Here is a 23610-nt window from a genome sequence, read left to right on the forward strand (position 1 = left end):
ACTGGGGAACAGCCCACCCCCTGCAGGCCCCCCTCCCTGCCCCTCACCATCCCGACTGGGGAACAGCCCACCCCCTGCAGACCCCCCTCCCTGCCCCTCACCATCCCGACTGGGGAACAGCCCACCCCCTGCAGGCCCCCCTCCCTGCCCCTCACCATCCCGACTGGGGAACAACCCACCCCCTGCAGACCCCCCTCCCTGCCCCTCACCATCCCGACTGGGGAACAGCCCACCCCCTGCAGGCCCCCCTCCCTGCCCCTCACCATCCCAACTGGGGAACAGCCCACCCCCTGCAGACCCCCCTCCCTGCCCCTCACCATCCCGACTGGGAAATATATGACTGTTCCTTCACTGTCACTGAATCAAAATCCAGGGGAAAATCCCCCCGATGGCGCTCAGCACGGAGCACCATGAAGGCCGATCACCGGCCCCTCCTCTGGGGTAGTTAGGGGTGGGCCCAGTCAGTGAGACCCCCATCCCAGAGAGGAACCAACAAAAGCCCCCTTTCCCTGTTTACACTGTTCCCAAAGTCACACACTCACACACACACACATATACACACACACACACACTCACACACACACACATATACACACACACACACACTCACACACACGCACACACTCACACTCACACACATATACACACACACACACACTCACACACACACACACATATACACACACACACACACTCACACACACACTTACACACACACACACACTCACACACACACACTTACACACACACACTTACACACACGCACATACACACACACACACACATACACACACACACATACACACACACACACTTACACACACACACACACATATACACACACACTTACACACACACACACACACATACACACACACATACACACACACACACTTACACACACACATACACACACTTACACACACACACACTTACACACACACTCATACACACACACACTCACTCTCTCATACTGACACAGACACACACACACACATACTCGTCCTTTCAGACAGACAGACACACACACACTCACTCTCTCAGACTCACACACACACACATCACTCTCTCAGATAGACAGACAGACACACACACACTCGGTCTCTCAGACTGACAAACACACACACGCGCTCTCTCAGATGGACACACACACACACACACACACACACTCACTCTCAGACAGACAGACACATACACACACTCGCTCTCTCAGACTGACAGACACACACACTCGCTCTCTCAGATGGACACACACACTCGCTCTCTCAGACTGACAGACAGACAGACATACTCTTTGACTAGATTCCCTTCAGGATGGAAACAGGCCCTTCAGTCCAACAAGTCCACACTGACCCTCCGAATAGTAACCCACCCAGACCCATTCCCCTACCCTATATTTACCCCTGACTAATGCGCCTGACACTATGGGCAATTTAGCATGGCCAATTCACCCTGACCTGCACATCTTTGTGACTGTGGGAGGTAACTGGAGCACCCGGAGGAAACCCACGCAGACAGTCACCTGAGGTGGGAATCAAAGCCAGGTCCCTGGCGCTGTGAGGCAGCAGTGTGACCAGTGAGCCACCGTGCCACCCCATTTAAACACATACACACACACACACACTTACACACTTACACACACACACACACACTTACACACACACACTTACACACACACATACACACTTACACACACACACGCACATACAAACACTTACACACACATACTTACACACTTACACACACTCACACGCAGATACACACACACTTACACACACACACATACACACTTACACACACACACTTACACACAGATACACACACATACACACTTACACACATACACACACATTACACACATACACACACTCTTATACATACACACACACACTCACTTACACACACATACACACTCACTTGTACACACTTACACACGCACACACGTACACACTTACACACACTTACACATAATGCATTTGTATCTTTTCTTAAATAAGGGGCCCTAAACCGTGCAGAGATGCGGTCTCACCAAAGTATTGATTGATTATAGCAAAACATCGCCTGTTTTTATATTCCATTCCCCTCGCGTTAATTGACAGCATTCCATTTCCTTTGGTAATCACCTTCTGTACCTGCAGATTAATACTGAGTGGTTCATGTGCCAGGACTTCCAGATCCCTCTGCACCTCAGAGCTTTGCAATCCCTCTCAAAATAAATAATGTTTTTTTTCTGCTGAAGTGGACAATTTCACATTTTCCCACATTGTCACCCATCCGACAATTTTTGATTATTCACCGATCCATGTCCCTTCGGGGCCTCCCCCCTTCCTCTTTCACAGTTACTCCGCTATTTGTGCCATCATCAAATTGGACAACTGTCTATTTGGTCCCTTTATCTGCTGGGGTCAAAGGTCTGGCTCAGCAGTGACCCCTGCAGCGCTCCACTGGTTACAACTTCCAATCTGAAAATGACCCACTTGTCCCTGCTCTCTGTTTTCCGCCAGGTTAACCAATCCTCGATCGACGTTAATATGTTGCCTCCTGCACCCAGGGGCTCTCTTTTTGCAAAGTCAGCTTTGATGTGATATTTATAGATATCTAAGTAGCGTTCCCCACTCTCCACAGTAATTATTAGTTCTTCGACCAGCTCCACAAGTTAACCCAACACCAATTCCCTTTCACAAAACCACGCTGATTTGGTCTGAGATTTTCCAAGTGTTCTGCTATTTCCTCCTTAATGAAAGATTCCAGCATTTTCCCAGGATGCTAAGCTGACTGGCCTGTACTGTCCTAAATACAGGAGTACCGTTTGGAAATCCAATGGGAGCTTTCCAGATTTGAGGAAAATTTTGCAAAATTAAAACCAAGACATCGACTTGAAAACAAGGTGGAGAATTTGGATCAGAGTGCGTTGCCGGTTTGCCGGTTTGCCGGTTTGGGAATGAGGATCAGTCAGCAGGCGCAGGGACAATGGGAGAATGGCAGCTGGGGAGAGCCAGGACACACACAGGCTTTGGAATGACCTCAACTTTCTGGAGCACAGAACACACCAAGGTACAGGGTGCTGGGAAGTTAGTCTTTGTGATCTGGTTAAAGCCCTCTCCCCACCCCTTTCAGTTTGCTAACTATTCCCAAGCTTATTGCATAGTTAGTAAGTTTGCAGATGACACCAAAATTGGAGGTGGTGTAGTGGACAGCGAAGAGGGTTACCTCAGATTACAACAGGATCTGGACCAGATGGGCCAATGGGCTGAGAAGTGGCAGATAGAGTTTAATTCAGATAAATGCGAGGTGCTGCATTTTTGGGAAAGCAAATCTTAGCAGGACTTATACACTTAATGGTAAGGTCCCAGGGAGTGTTGCTGAACAAAGAGACCTTGGAGTGCAGGTTCATAGCTCCTTGAAAGTGGATTCGCAGGTAGATAGGATAGTGAAGGCAGCGTTTGGTATGCTTTCCTTTATTGGTCAGAGTATTGAGTACAGGAGTTGGGAGGGTCATGTTGCAGGTATCTAGGGGTCTGAGGGAGAACGTTTTCGTGCACAGTGAGAGAATGAGTTGGCATCTGGATGGGTAGATGAATAGAAGGGTTTACAGGGATATGGGCCGGGTGCTGGCAGGTGGGACTAGGTTAGGATGGGATATCTTCGGGTAAAAAGTGAGGTCTGCAGATGCTGGAGATCACAGCTGAAAATGTGTTGCTGGTTAAAGCACAGCAGGTTAGGCAGCATCCAAGGAATTGGATGCTGCCTAACCTGCTGTGCTTTAACCAGCAACACATTTTCAGTTCAGGATGGGATATCTGGTTGGCATGGACGGGTTGGACCGAGGGTCTGTTTCCATGCTGTACATCTCTATGACCCTATCATCCCCCAGGTAGCAGCCAGTCAAAGATCATCAGACTGTGCCTTACAACCTTTGGACCAGTTCCATCTCGAGGGTTAACAGCAGCAGGTACAGAGGAACACTTACCCTGTAAGTTATCTCCAAGCCACACACAAGCCTGACTTGGAAAGATATTGCTGTCCCTTCATGGTCACTGGATCCAAATCCTGGATGTCCCTCTCTACAGACATGGCTGGGTTACCAACAACACATCACAAAGCAGCCCAACACCACCTGCTCAAGGACAGGCAATAACCATTGGCCTAGTCAGTGATTTCCACAGCCAGGAACCAGAGAAAAACTAGCTGCTGAACAACCAATGGAAGGCTCTCTTGTGGTGCTGAGTAGTATCCCTACCCCTGGACTGGGAGCCTGGGTTCAATCCCAGCTGCCCCACAGGTTTGTAATAATATCCCCGAGCACTGTAATTCCCAAAATAGGTTCATGTTGTGACAACGTTGTTCCTTTAACAGGGTTCGGTCGGTCTGGGTTCCTTTAACAGAGCAGTTGTAAATGATTAGATTCCAATGTGTCTGGTTTGGATGGGTTTTAGGGTCAATTTAAATAGAGCTAACAGACACTGCCTCAGGAAAAAGGCTTTCAAGTTTTAAACAAAACACTTCAACAATGACAAGAGAGCGGCCAGTTCTCCCAGCTCAGCTTTTCACTGGGTTGGTCTGGTCTGGTCTGGTTTGATTTGGTCTGGTCTGGTCTTTCCCAGTCTGGCTGTTCAGAGCTGCTAGTTAGTTAATGGCTGGGAATCCAATGAAGAGGATGTTCCATGCTAAATTGCTCCGCCATCTCTCTCTCTCTCTCTCCTGTAAAACCCTGGGTTTGTGATTATTTTTTTTGCCGAGGGGATTGTTGTAGGAATTTGAAACAGAATCATTAAGTTGCAATAGAGTCGATTGGGTTTTTAAATAGTTTCTCTACATTCTGTTTTTCGTTTGTGTTTCATTCAGTGATCGTGGAAATAAATTCTGTTTTGTTTAAAACTGTGTGGTTGGGCCTGCTGCATCCCTCCTGGAATATCCACTTCACACCTGCTTCAAACAACTAGAAAAGTTAGGGTCTGGGTTACCCTTTGATGGGTCTGGCCTGGTCAATAAAACCGTAAAACAAAATCTTTTTGAGGGGGGGTAAAACCCAGATTCCCCACTGGGTGGCAGCATGGTACCATGGTTCAGGATTTTCCCAGAACACTGTCATGGTTTGGATGAAGGAGCGTCGCTCTGAAAGCTAATGTGCTTCCAATTAAACCTGTTGGAATATAACCTGGTGTAAAGACCATAAGACATAGGAGTGGAAGTAAGGCCATTCGGCCCATCGAGTCCACTCCACCACTCAATCATGGCTGATGGGCATTTCCAGTAAAAAGTGAGGTCTGCAGATGCTGGAGATCAGAGCTGAAAATGTGTTGCTGGTTAAAGCACAGCAGGTCAGGCAGCATCCAAGGAACAGGAAATTCGACGTTCCTGATGAAGGGCTCTGGCCCGAAACGTCGAATTTCCTGTTCCTTGGATGCTGCCTGACCTGCTGTGCTTTAACCAGCAACACATTTTCAGCTCTGATGGGCATTTCAACTCCACTTACCCGCATTCTCCCCGTAGCCCTTAATTCCTTGTGTGATTTTTATCATGGATTGTATTGACCATGAAGTGATTTGTTTTGTACCGAAGTGAAACTAAAGTTTATTTTTCTCTCTCCTTTTTTGCCATGATGAGTGAAACTCCAGCTGCCCGGATGAAGCACTGCTCACGGGAGGAGCTGACCAGAGTTGTAGTTATTACGGCATTGCTCAGTTGTGTCTAAGATGCGTTCCCAGACACTGCCAGCAAGTGTCCTGTGAACTTTGATTTTCTTCTCCATGAGGGCAGCATGAAAGCAAAATACTGCAGAGGCCGGATGTATGAAATAAAATCAGAAAAAGCTGGAGGAACTCAGCAGGTCTGGCAGCATCTGCAGGGAGAGAAACAGAGTTAACAGTTTGATTCCAAAACCCTGGAGCAGAGAGAGGAATACAGAGAAAACACCAGGCCAGTGAGAGAGAGGCAGGAAAAGGCAGACAGAGGAAGCCAGCAGAAAGGCAAAGACAGAGAAGTCAGAGGAAGTGCCCAGCACCCAGTTTCCATTCCGTACACTCCCCTCCATCTCTCTCACCTCCACAACTGAACCCATCATGATGTGGAGATGCCGGTGTGGGACTGGGGTGGACAAAGTTAAAACTCACACCACACCAGGTTATAGGCCAACAGGTTTAATTGGAAGCACTAGCTTTCACAGCGCTGCTCCTGACTCCCACCTGATGAAGGAGCGTCGCTCCGAAAGCTAGTGCTTCTAATTAAACCTGTTGGACTATAACCTGGTGTTGTGTGAGTTTTAACTTTGAACAGCTGAACAAGACAGATCAAACAGATTATTGAAATGTAATGAACAGTAATGGATCAATGCTGACAGACCGAGATCAAGGCAGAGTGTAAATGAGGAAGGGACTGACACAGACTAAGAGAAATTGAAATGTTACCAATTGTTCCAGCCCCTGTCTGACTGACAGAGTTTATCTCTGTGTCTGAGGCGTTACCTTTGACAGTGGGACAGGTTCATCGCCTGAACAAAGTTTTCTTTATCATTTTTGCAAAGGCATCCCAGACTAAAGAGGAATATCAGGATTGGAAACTATCAGGGCTGAAAGTAAATTATAGAACAGCTATCCTTTCCCTCCGTGACCACAATTAAACAGTTAGTTACTCATTTATCTCCTGGGATGAGCCAGTGTCCCAGTACAGCTCAGATACTGTGTGAGTGACAGAGAGGTCTCATTATCAGGATGCCTTTCTGAACAGTGTCACACAACACCAGGTTACAGTCCAACCGGTTTCATTGAAGACACTAGTTTTCAGAGCGCTGCTCCTTCCTCAGATGTTAGTGAGACAGGATTAGAGCCAGGATTTATGAGGAAAAGATCAAAGGGTCATACAACTTACGTGCATGAATTGAGTGAATTTAAGATGGCTCTTAAATCTTTAATCAGTTAGAATGGAGGGGCAGGTTTCAATTGATTAATATTAACTGATTAAAGATTTAAGAGCCATCTTAAATTCGCTCAATTTGTTTGCATGAGTTGGATGATCCTTTGATCTTATAAATTGTGTCGAAGGACTTCCTGTCTCACCGACAGCTGAGGAAGGAGCAGCGCTCCGAAAGCTAGTGTCTGCAAATTGTCCCGATGACCGTAACCTGGTGTTGTGGGATTTCCGACCTTGTCTAACCCAGTCCAACACTGGCACCCGCCCGTCGGTGCTGGTAGAGGGCAGCACTGTACCTTAGGGCAACACAACAGCCCAAAACTCAACCAACAGCAGCTCAACAAGCTCTGCCAGCATTCACCAGGTCTGTCTGAGGGGCTGTCAGTTTGTAAACATACAACACACAGTCACTGACTGCGAAGGCATCAGGAACTATCCAGCAGATTCTGAAATTAGACACTTTCCGATTTCTGAAGGCTGTAGTCCGGATTAACAAATTACACCATTTTGAACAAACCCAGCTATCCCCTACACGATACACTGCACAGCCAGTCTCTGGGTCTGCTGCACAGTCCCCAGATGTGCCCTCCCCATGTTCAATTCCAAATCGTTGATGTATAAAACAAACAGCAAGGACCCACCACCGAGCTCTGCGGAACACCAGGGAAATATCTCCAGAGGGATACAATAATCAAAGTGAAAACTCTGTTAGACACTGTAAAAGACAGCTAGATAGCTCGCTCACATACTGCACAACACCTTTAATGCAGATCTTTCAATGAATTAGATTGTCTCATGATCTGAAAGATTCTGCAGCAGCAGCTGTCTGTTCACGGGGGGGGGACCCCTCCCCCTGAGCTCAAACACCAGCAACTATTAACACGGAAGGAAATAAAAACTTCACGCAAGACAGCTTGTCCCAGAAAGCTCCAAAGAGGGAAGTGAAAATTCTTTTTGAAGTTGCATTGTTGCAGCTTCCTCATTGGAAGTCAGTGCTTCAGGGACAGAGAATAAAGAAATGCCACCTGTCATGGTGATTCTCAGGAGCTGAAAATGTGTTGCTGGTTAAAGCACAGCAGGCCACGCAGCATCCAAGGAACAGGAAATTCGACGTTTCGGGCCAGAGCCCTTCATCAGCTTTAACCAGCAACACATTTTCAGCTCTGATCTCCAGCATCTGCAGACCTCACTTTTTACTCGAAGATTCTCAGGAGCTGCCCAGTGAACAGTCAGCTACCAGCAGCACTAAGTCACATCCGAGAGCCACAATCTCACTGCCTTCAGTTCTATCAGCCAGGCCAACACTCTGATATTTATTACTTACACTCTCTGTGAAATAAAACAGATTTTACTTGAAAAAACACACAGCAATTCAAATGTGAATGATAGCTAACATCTCTTTACTCTGTACTGAACTTACGTTGTCCTGCCCTGGGAGGGACAGTGTCGAAGAAGGTTTACTCTATTTCTGACCCCTTGCTGTCACATCCTGGCAGTATGTTTGATAAGCAGCGTAAAGGGAGATTTATTCTGTATCTAACTCCATTTTGTCTCAGTTCTGGGAAAGTTTGATAGGAACGGTATGGAAGGAGGTTTACTCTGCACCTAACCCCATGCGTTACCTCTCATCGTCATAGAATCTGACAGCACAGAAACAGGCCCTTGGCTCCAACAGTCCATTACAACCCAAACTAAACTGGTCCCACCTGCCTGCACTCACCAGGTCCTTCCAAACCTTTCCTGTTCATGTACGTAACTAAAGTTTTTGTTTAAATGTTGTAACTGTACCCACATCCACCACTTCCTGGGGAAGTTCATTCCATACAAGAACCACACTCCGTGGAAAAAATTGCCCCTCATTTATGTTTCAAAACATTCTTGTCTCACCTGAAAAATATACCCCTTTGTCCTGAAATCCCCCACCCGAGGGAAAAGATACCAGCCATTCACCTTCTCTATAACCGTCATTATTTTATAAATCTGTATAAAGTCACCTTGCAACCTCCTACACACCAGGTTACAAAGTCCCAATCTCTCCAGCCTCTCTTTGTAATTCAAACCCTCCATTCCAGGCAACATCCTGGGAAATCTCTTTGGAACCTTCTCCAGTTTAATAGTATCCTTCCTGGAACAGGGTGACCAGACCTGGACACAGTGCTCCAGACGAGGCCTCGCCAACGTCCTGTACAACCTCAACATGACGTCCCAACCCCTAAACTCAAAGGTCTGAGCACTGAAGGCAAGTGTGTGAAGTGCCTTCCTAACCACCCTGCCTACATGTGATGCAAACTTCAAACAACTATGTACCGGAACCTCTGAGTCTCTCTGTTCCACAACAGTACACACAGTCCTCCTCTTAACTGTACACAATTTGTCTTTGTTTTTCCAAAATGTAATACCTCGCATTTATCCAAATTAAACTCCCTCTGCCACTGTTCAACCCACTGATCCAACTGATCAAGATCTCTTCATAATCTGAGGTAATCTTCTTCACTGTCCACTGTAGCACCAATCTTGGAGTCACCCGGGAGTGTTTGGTGGGTACAGTGTAGAGGGAGCGTTACTCTGCATCTAACCCTATCTTGTGCTAATGGTCTGAGTTTCCAACCTGTTTTGACTGGTTTCAGGGCCATGAGGTCTGAGGGTCAGTATTGCTACCTCACACTGACACTCAAAGGGAGTGATCGCACCTGCCTCTGTCCTCCATTGACCCCTTTGGACACGACACAGAGTTGACCACATCTGATGTGGGAAATCAGGAGGTGGCTACACAGAATGGATTGTTCAGTAAAATGTCGGTGGCTGAGAGAAGTTTTGATGAGGACTCATCTCCTGAGGTAGTGTGGGCTGAGGTTAGAAACAGGTGGAGAGGTCACACTTCCAGAGAAGTTTTTTTATAGACCTCCGCAGAGTTCCAGGGAGGTGGAGGAGAGGATTGGCAAAATGATTCTGGGTAGGAGTGAAAGGGACAGGGTGATCATTACGGGGGGGCTTTAACTTCCCCAACATTGATTGGAAATGCTATAACTCTCATACGTCAGATGGACCAGTTTTTGTCCAAGGTGTACAGGAGGGTTTCCTGACACAGTATGTCGAAGGGCCGACAAGAGGAGAGGCCCCACTGGGTCTGATGCTTGGTAATGAACCAGGCCAGGTGTTTGATTTAGTTGTAGGTGAGTACTTTGGAGAGAGTGACCATAATTTGGTTACGTATAGTTTCGCGATGGGAAGGGATAGGTACATGCCACAGGTCAGGAGTTACCGATGGGGCAAGGGGCAATTATAATGCGATTAGGCAAGAACTAGGAGGCAGAGAATTGGGGTAGCAAAATGCAGGGGATGGGGACAAATCAAAATGTGGAGTTGGTTTAAGGACCAGATATTGTGTGTCCTTTATAGGTATGTCCCTGTCAGGCAGGGAGGAAGTGATAAGGCAAGGGAACTGTGGTATACTACAGAAACTGCATCTCTTGTTAAGTGGAAGAAGGAGGCTTATGTGTTGATGAGACGAGATGGTTCAGATGAGGCGATGTTGGAATTGGTGTTGGAGCCTTTAGCTTTGATATTTGAGTCGTCATTGTCTACAGGTTTAGTACCAGAGGACTGGAGGATTGCAAATGTTGTCCTCTTGTTCAGGAAGGGCAGTAGAGATGACACAGGTAATTATAGACCTTACTTCTGTTGTAGGAAAGGTTTTGGAAAGGATTATAAGAGATAAGATTTATAATCATCTAGCAAGCAATAATTTGATTTCAGATAGTCAACATGGTTTCGTCAAGGGAGGGTCATGTCTCACAAACCTCATTTGAGTTTTTTGAGAAGGTGACCAAGCATGTGGATGAGGGTAGGGCAGTTGACGTGGTATACATGGACTTCAGTAAAGCTTTTGATAAGGTTCCACATGGTAGGCTGATGGAGAAAATGTAGAGGCATGGGATTGAGGGTGATTTAGCAGTTTGGATTAGAAACTGGAAGGAGGCAGTGAGTGGTGGTTGATGGAGAATATTCAGCCTGGAGTCCGGTGACTAGTGATGTGCCACAAGGATCTGTTTTGGGATCATTGCTGTTTGTCATTTTTATAAATGACTTGGATGGTGGCATAGGTGGATGGGTTAGTAAATTTGCAGATGACACTAAAGTCGGTGGAGTAATGGACAGTTTGGAAGAATGTTACAGGTTGCAGGGGAACTTGGATAAACTGCAGAATTGGGCTGAGAGGTGGCAAATGGAGTTCAATGCAGCTAAATGTGAGGTGATGCACTTTGGGAAGAATAACAGGAAGGCAGAGTACTGGGTCAATGGAAAGATTCTTGGTAGTGTGAATGTGCAGAGGGATCTTGGAGTCCATGTGCATAGATCCCTGAAAGTTGTCACCCAGGTGGATAGTGCTGTTAAGAAGGCATATGGTGTGTTAGGTTTCATTGGTAGAGGGATTGCGTTCCAGAGCTGCAATATCATGCTGCAACTATACAAAACGCTGGTACGGCCACACTTGGACTATTGCGTACAGTTCTGGTCACCCCATTACAGGAAGGATGCGGAAGCATTGGAAAAGGTGCAGGGGAGATTTACCAAGATGTTGCCCGGTCTGGAGGGAAGGTCTTACGAGGAAAGGCTGAGAGACTTGGGTCTGTTCTCATTGGAAAGAAGAAGGCTAAGAGGGGATTTAGTAGAGATATACAAGATGATCAGAGGATTAGATAGAGTAGACAGTGGAAGTCGGCTGCCTGACTGGCTGTGTTTCTCCAGCACCACTCCAGTTCAGACTCTGATTTCCAGCATCTACAGTCCTCACTTTTGCCCAGTGAAAGTCTTTTTCCTGGATGGTGACGTCAGCGTGTACGAGAGGGTATAACTACAAATTGAGGGAAGACAGATTTAAGACAGATGTCAGAGGCAGGTTCTTTACTCAGAGAGTGGTAAGGGTGTGGAATGCCCCACTTGCTAATGTAGTTAGCTCAGCTACGTTAGGGAGACTTAAACAATCCTTGGATAAGCACATGGATGATTTTGGGATAGTGTAGGGGGATGGGCTTAGATTGGTTCACAGGTTGGTGCAACATCGAGGGCCGAAGGGCCTGTTCTGTGCTGTATTGTTCTATGTCCAGTCAGTAAGGTTCGCTCTGACCCACCTCTGATGTGGTTCAGGCCAATGTTGGCAAGGACTTCTCACCAGCTGCCCGCGACACTTCCCCAACTCCCTGCCTCCCCCCCCCCACCTACAGTTCACCATCGGAGGGGAGCTGAGGCCATAAATCAGATCAGCCACAATCTTGTCATATGGTGGGGCAGACTCGAGGGGCCGAATGGCGTACTTCTGCTCCTAATTTGTATGTGGAGACAGGAAGATGTGGGAAACAAAGTCTCTGTGAGGTTCACTGAGTTCACCACCGTGATATAGAAACCTTTCACTGCTTGCAATATTTGCTGTGCTTTGTTATCGGAGCTTAATGTCAAATTGTGTTTTGTGATCTCAAAACTTTAACGGAACTGTGAGTCATCATCTGTGAGGGCAGCTTTTTGAAAACTTTACATTAAATTACTGGGCACAGGGGAAAGTGGGGAGTACAAAGTCAAAACGTGTGGCGCTGGAAAAGTACAACCGCTCAGGCAGCATCCTAGAGTCCCTATGATGTAGAAACAGGCCCTTCGGCCCAACACGTCCACACTGACCCTCTGAAGAGTAACCCACCCAGACCCATTCCCCTACTATCCTATAGTTACTTCTGATTAATGCCCCTAACCTACGCATCCCTGAACACTACGGGCAATTTAGCATGGCCAATCCACCTGACCTGCACATCTTTGGAGTGTGGGATGAAACTGGAGCACCCGGAGGAAACCCATGCAGACACGGGGAGAATGTGCAAACTCCACACAGACAGTCGCCAGAGGCTGGAAGCGAACCCAGGTTCCTGGTGCTGTGAGGCAGCAGTGCTAACCACTGAGCCACCGTGCCGCCCCACCAGCAGCACCTGAGGTACAGGAGAGTCAGTGTTTCGGGCATAAGCCCTTCATCAGTAATGTGGAAGGGGGAGGGGATTGAGAGATAAATAGGAGGGTGAGGGTGAGGGTGGGGGGGGAAGGTAGCTGGGATGAGGACAGTGGATGCAGGTGGGGGTTTGATTGCGATAGGTCAGAGAGGAGGGCTGCGTGGATAGGTGGGAAGGGAGATGGACAGGTAGGAGAGGTCAATAGGGTGGTGCCGAGTTGGAGGGTTGGATCTGGGTTGAGGTTGGGGGAAGGGGGATTTGGAAACTGCTGAAGTCAATGTTGATGCCGTGTGGTTAGAGGGTCCCAAGGTGGAAGATGAAACGTTCTTCTCTCAGCTGGCAGGTGGCTCGGATTTGGTGGAGGAGGAGGCCCAGACGTTCTTGGAGCAGTGGGAGGGGGAGTTGAAGTGGTGGACCATGGGGCAGTGGGGAATGTGAATCTAATGCAGTAGATTCTTTTGTCATTAAAGAAGACAATTCAAATTGCAGGCGACAGAGGAAATCTTTTGGGACAATGGGGACTAATGGGGGAAGCCTTTGAGAAATTTTCAGGTCGAAACAGCAGTCTGAAAGGCCAATGAGATTTACTTCAAGCTGCCACCACAAGGAAGTGATGTTTGATTTGAGCAGGGTTTTGGCCAATTCCCTCCCTCACCAGACCGCTGCGTTCAGCTCTCTGACCCTCACCGGAGATAGTGGCTGGGGAGGGGCAGACTCACATGGTGGGGTCCGGGCCCTCACTAATGGGTGACCCATTCACCTGGATCCCACAACAGCTGGGGAGAAAGAAATGGGAGGTAACGTTTCAGATCTGCCAGCTTTTTCCAGCTCTGACGAAGATCTGACACATTCCCTCTGTTCCTCTCCACCCACAAGCTGCCAGATCTGGTGAGTATCTTTGAAAATAGGAGCAGAAATCGATCCATTCGGCCCATCGAGTCTGGTCCACCTCTCACAGCTGGTCATCCAGCTTAGCCTCACATACTTGCTTTCTCCTGAAACCCTTTGATCCTTTTAGCCCAAAAACTACATCTAACTCCTTCTTAAAAACATTCAACGTTTTGGCCTTAACCATGTTCTCCGGCCATATATTCCACCACTCTCCTCATCTCGATCTTAAACGGCTTGCCCTGTATCCTCACAGTGCGACCCCTTGTTCTGCACTCTCCAGTCATGAGGAACATCCTTTCTGTCTTTACCCTGTTGAGTCCTGTTAGAATTTTATTTCCCTCATTCTTCAAAACTCCGGTGTATACGGTCCAAACCAATCCGAACCGTCAGTCCTACCATCCCAGGAACCAGCCTGGTAATTTTCTGCTTGATTTCAGATTTCCAGCCTCTGTGCTATTTTGTTTTTGTGATCCTGAAGACCAGCAGATTCTGAAATTAGACACTTTCCGATTTCTGAAGGCTGTAGTCCGGATTAACAAACTACACCATTTTGAACAAACCCAGCTTCAGAGATGATTCACAGAGCTGAGGAGAGAACCATAAAGAGAACTGATTGTGGGCTATAGCTAAAAGCTGTTGTTCACTGAGGCTGCCTAGAGAGGGCCCAGCATTTTCCAGGTCACTGTCCTCACTGGGGGGTCAAGGTGAGAGTGACTCACCATCAGAGTAAACATTAAAGAAAGGTTTGTGTTTCAGGAGGGTGTGGTGTTTCATGGTCAGTATTCCTCAAACAGACATCATGTGACCTGAGGGACTCCATCTTACCTCAGACCACTAGAAGCATGACCCCCTAAAGGAAGCATGACCCTTGTGTTGTAACTTAATAACTCAACTTTGGGGGGGGGGGGAAATGGCCTATAGGTGTTATTGGTAGACTATTAACCCAGAGACAAGAGTGATGCTGGAAAAGCACAGCCAGTCAGGAAAAGCACCTGAGGAGCAGGAGAATCGATGTTTCGGGGATATGCCCTTCATCGCTATTAATCTAGAGACCCAGGTGATGATCTGGGGACCTCGATTTATATCCTGCCATGCAGATGGCAGAATCTGAATCCATTTTTTAAAAAGAATCTGGCATTTAGAGTCCCACATTGACCATGAATCAATTGTTATGAAAACCTATCTGGTTCACTAAAGTCCTTTGGGGAAGGAAGCTGCCATCTTTATCCAATCTGGTCTACATGTGACTCCAGACCCATAGCAACAAGGCTGACTCAACTACCCTCTGGCAATTAGGGATAGGCAATAAATGTTGGCCTAACCAGTAATGCCCTCATCCCATGAATGATTTTTAAAAAAGCTTAATATTATCCCAGACACTGATGTACCTGAGGAATGTAATGTTTGTACAGAATAGTTACTGAATGTCTGATGGATCCTTCAATACTATGACATTCCCTCTCAGTGTTGTCCTGTTACAGGAGAGAACATAAAAGAGCCTGTTGGAGACAAACCAACTGCCTTTCCCTGTTCCGACAGTCAGAGACTCACTGAGATTGACAGCAAAGGCGAAGGCTCTTCAGCCCATCCAGCCCATACTGGTCAAGAGCAATCTCCTAACTGTTCTAATCCCATGTTCCATCCCATGGCCCTTTGCCGTGTGTGCCTTGGCGTTACAAGTGCAGACTGAAACCCTTCTTCAGTGTGATGAGGGCTCCTGCCTCTCCCACCCTCACAGGCAGTGAATTCCAGATTCCCAGCACCCTTTGGGTTAAAAAAAACTTTCTTCACAGTCCCTTTAAACTTCCTGTCTCTTAAATCTAGGTCTCTGGTCACTGATCCTTCTATCAAGGGGAAATATTTCTTCCTGCCCAGGAGAAAGTGAGGACAGCAGATGCTGGAGATCAGAGCTGAAAATGTGTTGCTGGAAAAGCGCAGCAGGTCAGGCAGCATCCAAGGAGCAGGAGAATCGACGTTTCAGGTTTGCTGAAGATGGGCTCATGCCCGAAACGTCGATTCTCCTGCTCTTTGGATGCTGCCTGACCTGCTGCGCTTTTCCAGCGACACATTTTCAGTTTTCTTCCTCTCCACCCTATCTCTGCCCCTCATTCAGTTCATCCATCTCAATCATGGTCCCTCTCTGTCTCCTCCGCTCTCAGGCTGTCCAATCATGGTCCCTCTCTGTCTCCTCCGCTCTCAGGCTGTCCAGTCATGGTCCCTCTCTGTCTCCTCCGCTCTCAGGCTGTCCAGTCATGGTCCCTCTCTGTCTCCTCCGCTCTCAGGCTGTCCAATCATGGTCCCTCTCTGTCTCCTCCGCTCTCAGGCTGTCCAATCATGGTCCTTCTCTGTCTCCTCCGCTCTCAGGCTGTCCAATCATGGTCCCTCTCTGTCTCCTCCACTCTCAGGCTGTCCAATCATGGTCCCTCTCTGTCTCCTCTGCTCTCAGGCTGTCCAATCATGGTCCTTCTCTGTCTCCTCCGCTCTCAGGCTGTCCAATCATGGTCCCTCTCTGTATCCTCCGCTCTCAGGCTGTCCAATCTCTCTTTGAAACTGAAACTCTTCAGCCCAGACAATGTCCCGGTAAATCTCCTCTGCCCCCTCTCCTGTGCACTCACATCCCTCCAATGATGTGGATTCCAGAACCGAACAATATTCTAACTGTGGCCTTACCAAAGTTTGAGACTGTCTGACATGATCCTGTCCTTACCTCCTGTTAAAAGTGAACGGCCTTTTGAGACACAGGCTACAACTCATTTGCCAGCTTGGTGAAGTAGGATCGGCTGAAACTCACATCTCGGTATCACATCGAATGGAATAAATAATGCAGAGTGAGTGTGAAAGGATGCAGCTGTTGGAAGGGTGTGACCAGGAGCAGAGAGCACCAACATGGTCAGGAAGATGGGTATGGAGTGGAAGCAGTTTAACCAGGGGTTTCTGGAGAGCAGGATGGAGGTGCCTGGAAACTAGCCACTGGTGAAGTTTGAGAGAGGTGAACAGAACTCTGCAGCCATGGCTGTCATTGTATTGTGGTCAGCACACCTTGGGAAGGACTTATTGGCCTGAGGGGGATTACAACATGGGTTTACAAGAATGATACCTGGACTTCAGGAGTTAACTTAAAGGACAGATTATACAGATGAGGTCTGTCTCCTCTAGAATTTAGACGGTTATGGGTGATACAATCAAAATTATAGATGTTTGTACAATCAGGAGGGCCATGGATCAGATAAATACAAACTCTTAGCATTTGCCTGTACCTGTGTTTTTGTTTTTGTTGATGTTTACCTATTATTTACTATCTATGCTGCTTAACTCGGTGATCTGCCTGTATTGCTCGCAAGATAAAGCTTTTCACTGTACCTCGGTACACGTGACAATAGATTCAGCTCAATTCAATTCAATTCAATTCAATTCAATTCAATTCAAAATAGATAAGGTCTTTTCCCTGGGGTGAGGGAGTCCAGAACTAGAGGGCATAAGTTTCGGGTGAGAGGTGAAAGACATAAAAGGGACCTAAGGGGCAACGTTTTCACACAGAGGGTGGTACGTGTATGGAATGAGGGAAGTAGTGGGGGCTGGTACAATTATAGCATTCCAAAGGCTGGGTACATGAATAGGAAGGGTTTAGAGGGATATGGGCCAAGTGCTGGCAAATGGGACTTTTGCCTAATCCTAAATATCAGGTTGGCATGGATAAGTTAGACCAAAGGGTCTGTTTCCGTGCTGTACATCTCTCTGGCTCCACGTTAACAGGGAAAGACAAGGTAGATAAACTATTTGGACTGGTTGGAGATTCTAGTGTTAGGGGAGCGTTCTCTGAGGATTGGGGTCAGGCCGTTCAGGAAGAGATGTTTGGAAGCATTTCTACACACAGAGGATGGGAGAGGTTTGGGACTCGCGTCCACAAGGGGTAGGGGATGCTGGGTCATTGTTGGTTTTAAACCTGAGGTAGATAACTTCTTGTTAAGCAAAAGCAATGGGGTAAAGGCAGGCCACAGCTGGAGCCATGATCCCAGTGAATGGTGGAACAGGCTGAGGGGCTGAATGGCCTCCGTCTGTTCCTGTGTTCCTTATTCTCACAGGACACTGTATGCAGGAACAAATGGAAGCTGGGAATATCTGTACAAACATACAGCAGGGAACAAAAAGCACATCAACTAGCTACCTGATTATTTCTTTCTGTTATTCTTATGATAGCTAGAGACATTGCAGGGGCCATTTCAGAGAGCAGTTTAAACTCAATCACATTATAGTCACAAGTAGGCCATGCAGGGTAAGGTGGATTGCCTTCCCTGAAGTATTCATTTGAGATTAGATTCCCGACAGTGTGGAAACAGGCCCTTTGGCCCAACCAGTCCACACTGACCCTCCGAAGAGTAACCCACCCAGACCCAATTCCCTCTGACTAACACACCTAACACTACAGGCAATTTAGCATGGCCAATTCACCTGACCTGCACATCTTTGGACTGTGGGAGGAAACCGGAGCACCCGGAGGAAACCCACGCAGACACGGGGAGAATGTGCACACTCCACATAGACAGTCACCTGAGGCGGGAATTGAACCCAGGTCCCTGGCCCCAGTGCTAACCCCTGAGCCACCAAGCTGCCCTATTGAATTGAGATATTGAATTGATAATAGTTGAAATGGTCACCCTCACCAAGACTAGCTTAATATTTAAGATTTATTCTTTGAATTTAAAATCTCCAGTGACCATGGGATTGAACCCTGTCTCCTGAGCCTCTGAACGACTGTCCAGTGTCATCAAAACTACGCCATTGTACCTTCACCACCCTGACCCACTTCTCCCCCATTCCTAGGGGCAGCAAGAATTCAGCTTCAGTCCAGGGAGATAGATCAGGGAAAAAGAGGACTGTAGATGCTGGAGATCAGAGCTGAAAATGTGTTGCTGGAAAAGCGCAGCAGGTCAGGCAGCATCCAAGGAGCAGGAGAATTGATGTTTTGGGGCATGGGCCCTTCCTGATGGGAGAGTCCAGGCCCAGAGGGCAGAGTCTCAGAATAAAGGGGCACCTGTTTAAGATGGAGATGGGGACGGATTCCTTCTCTCAGAGGGTTGAGAGTTTTTGGAACTTCTTGGTACAGAGAGCTGTGGGGGCAGAGTCCGTGTGTCTACTTAAGGCTGATTCTTGATCAGAAAACAAAAGATGCTGAAGATCACAGCAGGTCAGACAGCATCCACACGGACAGAGAGCAAGCTGATGATTCAAGTCTACATGATCCTTCACCAGAGCTGGTCCAAAGTCAGGAGGGGGCAGCATTTATGTAATTGCTGGAAGTGGGGGTGGTGTTGGGGTTTCGGGGTGGTTGGAGTGCTGCGGGAGAAAGGATGTTGATAGTTTAGATTGTGGGAATCAGAGTGTGGGAATGGCAGAACGATGGTGTGTCTATTGGATTGGAAAGGATAGACAGTCCCATTGGGGTGGGGGGGGTAGGGGAGAGAGGATGTGGTGACAGAGAAGGTAACAAGTCAAGCTAAAGGAGAGGGAAGGTTTGGGAGTGGGTTCACAAATTAAGAGTGTTAATCGCAATCTGAAATGAAGGCAGCTGTAAGGTGCCCAGTCTCAAGATGAGATGTTGTCCCTCCCGGTTGCTTTGTGATTCACTGGAACACTGCAGCTTTCCAAGGACAGACAGGTGGGCGCGTGAGCAGGACGCTGCGTTAAAATGCAAAGCAGCCGCCCAGTCTGTGTTTGGTTTCTCCCGTGCAGAGTGGGCCACATTGTGTGCAGCGAACACGACACACCAGACTGGAGGAGGTGACTGCTCTGTGTGCACACAGGACCCTGACCTTCCCGTAGCCTGTCATTTTAACACAGTGTCCTGCTCACGTGCCCATGTGTCTGTCCTTGGAATGCTGCAGTGTTCCAGTGAATCACAGAGCAACCTGGAGGGACAACATCTCATCTTTAAAGAGAAAGTGAGGACTGCAGATGCTGGAGATGGGAGTCGAGAGAGAGTGATGCTGGAAAAGCACAGCAGGTCAGGCAGCATCTGAGGAGCAGGAGAGTCAACATTTGGGGCAAAAGCCTTCCTGATGAAGGGTCTTTGCCTGAAATGTTGATTTTCCTGCTCGTCGGATGTTGCCTGACCTGCTGTGCTTTTCCAGCAAGGCACTTCCGACTCTCACCTTTGAAGTCTGCAGTTTACAGCCCTCTGGGCTCAATATTGAGTTCAATACCTTTAAATTGTGAACCCACTCCTTCCATCTCTTTTTGTTTTATTTGTTACATTCTCTGTCGCGATGTCCTCTCTCCCCTCCCCCTAACCCACTGGGATTGGCTGTCCTGCCCAGTCTGACAGGTGGACACATCATCGTTCTGCCATTCTCACATCCCCATCATGAAATCTGAGCTATCAATACCCTCTCTCCCCCAGCACTCCACCGGTGCTCCCCTCCACCCTGTCGGTCAGCTCTGATAACGAGTCATCTCGACCTGAAAGGTGAGCTTGCTCTTTCTCCATGGATGCTCTCTGAGCTGCTGCCCATCAGCTCAGTATTCGGTGTTCTCAGTACACATCCCAGCATTTGCAGTAATTTGCTGCTCAATTCTTTATCAGGACAGGAATCAGGGGTTACGGGGAAATGCAGGCAAGCGGGCGTGAGGAATGTTGGGTCAGCCATGATCCAATTGAATGGCAGAGCACGCTCGAGGGGCTGAACAACCTCCTGCTGTCCCTATTCCTGACGATTTTATGGCCCCTGTATCTAATCCTGTACTGCACCCCCGAGAGTCAGAGAGTTTGACATCTTAGAAACAGGCTCTTCAGCCCATTATGTCTGTGTTGACCATAGTCATAAAGGTGGACAGCACAGAAACAGACCCTTTAGTCCAATTTGTCCATGCCAAACAGATAACCTAAATTAATCCAGTCCCACTTGCCAGCATTTGGCCCCTGTTGGGGTGAAAGGCAAGGTTGGGAGGTGTAGGGAATGCCGGATTACTAGAGAAAGAAGGAAGCATATGTCAAGTATAGACGGGATGGATCAAGTGAATCCTTAGTAGAGTATAAAGGCAGTAGGAGGATACTTAAGAGGGAAATCAGGAGGGCAAAACGGGGACATGAGATAGCGTTGGCAAATAGAGTTAAGGAGAATCCAAAGGGTTTTTACAAATACATTAAGGACCAAAGGGTAACTAGGGAGAGAATAGGGCCCCTCAAAGATCAGCAAGATGGCCTTTGTGTGGAACTGTAGGAAATGGAGGAGATACTATACAAGTATTTTGCGTCAGTGTTTATTGTGGGGAACATTACAGAAGGTATAGAATGCAGGGAAGTAGATGGTGATACCTTGAAAATTGTCCATATTACAGAGGAGGAAGAGCTGGATGTCTTAAAAAGTATAAAAGTAGATAAATCCCCAGGCCCTGATCAGGTGTACCTTAGAACTCTGTGGGAAGCTAGGGAAGTGATTTCTGGGCCCTTACTGAGATATTTGTATCATCGATAGTCACAGGTGAGGTGCCGGAAGACTGGAGGTTGGCAAACGTGGTGCCACTGTTTAAGAAGGGTGGTAAGGACAAGCCCCTCTGTTCCTTTAAACTGAAATCAAAACTCTCTCTATTCTTTAAAACTGAAAGTAAAGCTCCATCTTCTCTTTTGAACTCCACACTGTGCTCCCAGGACAGGGTTAGCATATATTTGGAAATGTAAGGACTGATTAGGGATAGTCAACATGGCTTTGTGCGTGGGAAATCATGTCTCACAAACTAGATTGCATTTTTTGAAGAAGTAACAAAGAGGATTGATGAGGGCAAAGTGGTAGATGTGATCTATATGGACATCAGTAAGGCATTTGACAAGGTTCCCCATGGGAGACTGATTAGTAAGGTTAGATCTCATGGAATACAGGGAGAACTAGCTATTTGGACACATTTGGCTCAAAGGTAGAAGACAGAGGGTGGTGGTGGAGGGTTGTTTTTCCAGACTGGAGATCTGTGGCCATGGAGTGCTGGGCATCCAACACCCAGGATCGGTGCTGGGTCCATTGCTTTTTGTCATTTGTATAAACGATTTGGATGTGAACATAGGAGGTACGGTTAATAAGTTTGCAGATGATACCAAAATTGGAGGTGTAGTGGACAGCGAAGAGGGTTACCTCAGATTACAACAGGATCTGGACCAGATGGGCCAATGGGCTAAGAAGTGGCAGATGGAGTTTAATTCAGATAAATGCGAGATGCTGCATTTTGGGAAAGCAAATCTTAGCAGGACTTATACACTTAATGGTAAGGTCCTGGGGAGTGTTGCTGAACAAAGAGACCTTGGAGTGCAGGTTCATAGCTCCTTGAAAGTGGAGTCTCAGGTAGAAAGGATAGTGAAGAAGGCGTTTGGTATGCTTTCCTTTATTGGTCAGAGTATTGAGTACAGGAGTTGGGAGGTCATGTTGCAGTTTTATAGGACATTGATTTTGGAATATTTTGTGCAATTCTGGTCTCCCTGCTATAGGAAGAATGTTGTAAAACTTGAGAGACTTTTGAAAAGATTTACAAGGATGTTGCCAGGGTTGGAGAGTTTGAGCTATAGGGAGAGGCTGAACAGGCTGGGGCTGTTTTCCCTGGAATGTTGGAGGCTGAGGGGTGACCTTATAGAGGTTCATAAAATCATAAGGTGCACGGATAAAATAAATAGACCAGGCCTTTTTCCCCGGGATGGGGGGGGTTCAGTACCAGAGGGCATAGGTTTAGGGTGAGAGGGGAAAGATTTAAAAGAGACCTAAGGGGCAATGTTATCACACAGAGGGTGGTACGTGTATGGAATGAGCTGCCCGAGGAAGTGGTGGAGGTTGGTACAGTGTCAACATTTAAAAGGCATCTAGATGGGTATATGAATAGGAAGGGTTTGGAAGGGTATGGGTCAACAAACACTAAACTACACTAAACCCATTCGCCTGTATTTGGTCCATAGCTTAGTATCCCTGGCATTTTAAGTATTTATCCAGCTGTTTTTGAAATGCAGTGTGAATGTCTGCTTCCACCACCCTCTCAGGCAGCACATTCCACATTTCTACCACCCTGAACCTTTCTCAGATCTTCCCTCCACCATCTGAGAGTTATGTCCTCTGGTCTTAGACAGGTCTGTCATGGGGAATGATTCTCATGATCTAATCTACCTATCCCTTATAATTCTATCCCTCAGTCAGATCTTCCCCCTTCCCCCCGCCCCCCCCCCCCACCCCCTCAGCCTCTGCTGCTCCTGGGAAAACAAGCACAGCCATTGCAGTCTCTCCCCCTAACTGAGACGCCCCATCCCTGGGGAATCTCCCGTGCACCCTCTCCAGTGTAATCACACCCTTCCGATAGTGCAGCAGCAAGCTGAACCACACACAGTGATCCACCGACGGCCTAACCAGTGTTTTATAAAGCTGTGACAAGGTTTCCCTGTTCCTGTATTGTACACCATTCCTAATGAAGGCAAGTTTCCTGTCTGCCTGTATGTGTCCAGGTGCTTTTTTGATGCTGCTATTGTGTCTGCTTCCACCACCTCCACTGACAGTGTGCTCCAGACAGTCACCACCCTCTGTGTGAAAAACATGCCTCACATATCTCTTTTAAATTTCCCTCCTCGCATCTTGAACCTTGTCTCCTAGTAACTGACCCCTCTACCCTGGGAAAAAAGCCTCACACTTTCTACTCTATCCATGCCCATTCACAATCTTATAAACTTCCACCAGGTCGCCCTTCAACCTCCTGTGTTCCAGGGAAAACAAAGGTGAAATCCCCCAACCCAGGCAACATCCTGGTAAACCCTTTTCTGTATAATCTCCAATGCAGCCAGATTCTTCTGCCCGTGTGG

General features: G+C 47.5%; 1 protein-coding gene across 1 annotated transcript in view; it reads right to left on the minus strand.

The window, feature by feature from the left end:
• Positions 1-23610, minus strand: part of kcnh6a (potassium voltage-gated channel, subfamily H (eag-related), member 6a) — a 352557-nt gene that overhangs the window by 247966 nt on the left and 80981 nt on the right. The gene's annotated exons all lie outside the window — the stretch shown is intronic.

Source organism: Hemiscyllium ocellatum, chromosome 32 (assembly GCF_020745735.1).
Source record: "Hemiscyllium ocellatum isolate sHemOce1 chromosome 32, sHemOce1.pat.X.cur, whole genome shotgun sequence".
Taxonomy (NCBI): domain Eukaryota; kingdom Metazoa; phylum Chordata; class Chondrichthyes; order Orectolobiformes; family Hemiscylliidae; genus Hemiscyllium; species Hemiscyllium ocellatum.